Genomic DNA, 4,016 nt, shown 5'->3' with positions numbered 1-4,016 from the left:
TTCTGTCAGTGGGGCAATCAGCAAGGGGAAATGTGAGGTTTCTAAAGGCATCTCAGCAGTTAATGGTTTGACTGATATGGAAATCTGCAAACTCTCATGCACTCTATTAAGAACGCCAGCTCAGTGAAGCATTTAAATGTCTAAACTGTTATACAACAAGTGATGTAAAGAAAAGTCAGATTTCAAGCTCTGCTTTGGATTTAAACACATAGGTACAGACAGAATTGAATTGGGATTAGCCTACTTTTAGGTAAGCAATGGATAACCAGGTGAATATCTGCCTACTATAAGCTTGAGTATTTCTCTGGGTATTTATTTTCCAAATCAATATTTTACAGTAAAGTCATATATTATGAAACAGCTAGTATACTTCATTGCAGTAAAAATATTTTTAAAATAAAAGCTGAAAAAACTGGGAGAAGAAAGTGGATCATTATCTAAAAACTAGCAGGAAGCCTATAAGAAGTGTTTGTTTGAGTACAGGACTTTTGGCAGGAGAAAAAGGAGGAGTTAAGATTTAGTTATGATTTATTTCTGCTCATGACAGAAAACTAACTTAAGATTTGCTTTTTTTATTGTACTTTTATAAGGAGCAGAAAAGATAGATGGATATATCATTTCACTTCTACAAGTGGAACTGTGCCAAAAAAGTGCTAGATAGAAAATTAAACTTACTACAAGCAACCATACTGGTAATAAAAATAAAAACAATAAATCTCCTGCATATGCAGTAAGACAGCCCAGATATCAGATTTCTTTCCTCCATAGGGATCGTTTACTGTTCTCAGCAAAGTCCAGCATTACATTACAATGAATGTCAATTCGATAAAGCAGAAAAATTAAACCAAAGACAGCCTGGTGAATTCTAGTGCCTGCTTCACCTGAGGCAAGGTGCTCACCCCAGGATGTCCCTGAGAGGCTGCCAGATCTTCATGCAACCTCCTAGACAGCCATGCTTGCATTAATTAATTAATATACTCATTACACTCTGCAACCGTTTGGAGCTGCAAAAGATTTGCAACCTGTGAAGGATCTCTGCAGGTGAGCAGCTCATGTTTCAACATCAGCAATTTTAAAGACTTACTTGAACTAAGGCAAAATATGAGGTTGTATCTATGTCCCACATCCTTGCTTCTTGGGAGGAGAAAAGGGCTGGTCAAATTTTCTTTTGGAAAGATTAGTGCAAGGCTTACCTTCTGGGATTAATTTTTAGAACAGTTGTATGCTGCTGTTGGAGGAAAGAGCTCCAAGAATTGGTCAAATAAAATTACCAAAATTAATTTCATTGTTGAATTTAGTGTATAGGTTTAAGGCAAATATTGGCCTTATGTATATTGGTTATAGCTTAAGATTGTACCCTAATAATCAAACATATAGCTAATTAATATTGCACATTTTTCTTTTCAGTAAAGGTGTAACTAGATGTAGCAATGGAAGATGCAGCTCACAGCTAGAGAAATGTGTTTCCACTGTCACTATAGCAGTACAGGTCACTAAGTTCTGTTAAAAATTGCAGTACTGTGACCTAAATACAGTATATCACTACCTTACTCTCACAGATGGATAAAGTCAATGTGATAGGTGGACAGAACTCCTTCCCCAGTGCTATTCTCAGTGGTTAGATTATCGCGTAAACTCTGACTTGTAATTTGTTTTAAATTCCCACACTGCCTAATTATGGAGAGTAATTTCCCAAGGTTCCCTTCCTTATGAGCAGAGAGAAATAGGCTCCTCAAGAAGGTTAGAGGTGTTTTAGGTGTGCTGGTTCATTACTGTAGCAATTCTTTTTTTCATTGAATTATTAACTGTAAAGAGGCATTGGGAAACTTAACCTCACTTTCAAGTTTGTTTCAAGCATAGCTAATGTATGTCTGTGTGTTTATGAGGAAGGAAAGGATAAGGTTTCACCCTCCATTGCACAATTCAATCACAGTAGTTTTGTATGACAATGTGTATTAACTAACTTCTGTAACCATCAGCAGGAGCAACTGATTCAAGAGGAAATGATGAATTTATGAATGTTTGCCCAAAAAGGAACTTCCAAATCTGTCTTTTCTAACTAACCACATTGGATCATCTGTAAAAAGATATACAGAAATACTGGTCAGTTGGGATCCAAGTCTTACTTTTATCATTATAATATGACATATATAATCATTATAATATGCTAAACGTTTCAGCATTCTAATGTTCAGGGATGACAGAATAAATAAATGTCAGGCTGAATACTGCTAATAGGAGAATGTTATGTAATGGCACAAATCATTGAGAGAAATTAATAGCATAATGGTTTGCTTTTTCTTTTAATTGCTTTTCAATTTACTGAAATATTGAAGCTCTGGTTTCCATCCAAATCTTTTCACAAGTAATTGGTGGGTGCAAACTTCTGTCAGAAGTTAATATTTTCCTATAGTCCCCAAACCAAAGTAGGCAATAGAACATTAGGTCTGGCATTTCTAATTAAGACTCTAATTACATAAAACCTTTTTGCCCAAAACCAGCAAGAAACTGTTCCTACAGCTTAATGGCAGTAGTGCTCCCATCAATCAGCATTCTGGTACAATATTCATTTATGTGAAAAGTCCTTTTACATTGCTGCATACTACCCACTGTCTACTGTTATCCACAAGTAACTTGAATGACAAAAATCCATCCAGCACCTTATGATCCTTCCAGCTTTCTTTAAAATTCTGCCTCAGCATGGTGCTTTTTATTTTTTAATAAGTATGTTATCAAGAATAAACTAATATCAGAAGCAATAGGGAGCCTCAGCTGCAAGCCAGCAAATTCCAGTGTTCTTTATACCACCACATAGACTCATAGAATTATTTAGCCTGGGAAAGGCTTCTGAGATCACCAAGACAAACCATTAAATTAGCACTGCCAATTCCATCCCTAAAATAAGTTCCCAAGTGCCACATCTATATGTATTTTAAGTTCCTTCAAGACTGGTGACTCTACCAGTTCCCTGGGTAGCCTATTCCAATTCTTGACAAGCCTGTCAGTGAAGACATGTTTCTTAATACTTAATCTAAACTTCCCCTGGCACACCTTGAAACCATTTCCTCTTGCCATAGAATCATAGAACCATAGAATATGCTGAGTTGGAGGGGACCCATCAGAATCATTGTGTCCAACTCTCAGCCCTGCACAGGACACCCCAAGAGTCACATCATGTGCCTGAGAGCATTTTCCAAATACTTCTTGAACTCTCATGTGCCTGAGAGCATTTTCCAAATACTTCTTGAACTCTGCCAGGCCTGGAGCTGTCACCACTGCCCTGGAGAGTCTGTTCCAGTGCTTGACCGTGCTCTGGGTGAAAAACTGTTTCCTGATATCTGACCTAAAGCACCCCTGGCTCAGCTTCATGCTGTTTCCTTGAGTCCTCTCACTGGTCACCAGAGAGAAGACATCAGTGCTTCCTCTGTTATACCTTTAGAGTAATAATTTTTCTTGCCTCTTTATACTTTTTTTCCCCTACTATGTTCATTAAAAAAGTGCCTTTACCTCACTCTCTGAGTTCTAGATCACTTCATTACTATTTGTGGATCTTACAGACTGAGATGCCACTGGCAGCTGATACTGCTCACAGTTAAATACTATGTAGTGTTACTCACCAAAGTAATATTTTTCACCCAGAAGAAAGAAAGAGGAATGGAACAAAATTAAAGAAATGCTCAGAACACAAACCCAAGATGCCCTAAAAAGGAATAGCTTGTGCTGTATGGGCAGGAGGGAGAGTGGGGGGGGATGTCTTGTGATGCTTTCTTCTCTGCATTGAATTTTGCTTCCTCTAATTACCTGAAGAAACAATATAGCCCTGCAGGAAAGAAAAACATTGGCAAACAGCATCATAACCAGTGTTTTCTCCACTTTCCATATTTCTTTTATCAGACATAAAAGAATCTTTCAATTCATACGTATAAAAGATGAAAAGACAAAGCAAACTTTTCTCAGCACAAAATAAAGGAGTTTTCTGGCTTTGGGAAATTTCATAGAGCTGGCCAGGAAATAAC

Source organism: Erithacus rubecula (genome assembly GCF_903797595.1).
Source record: "Erithacus rubecula genome assembly, chromosome: 2".
In the NCBI taxonomy this organism is placed as follows: Eukaryota; Metazoa; Chordata; class Aves; order Passeriformes; family Muscicapidae; genus Erithacus; species Erithacus rubecula.
The sequence above is the reverse complement of the archived record's forward strand: the minus strand, read 5'-3'. Positions refer to the sequence as shown.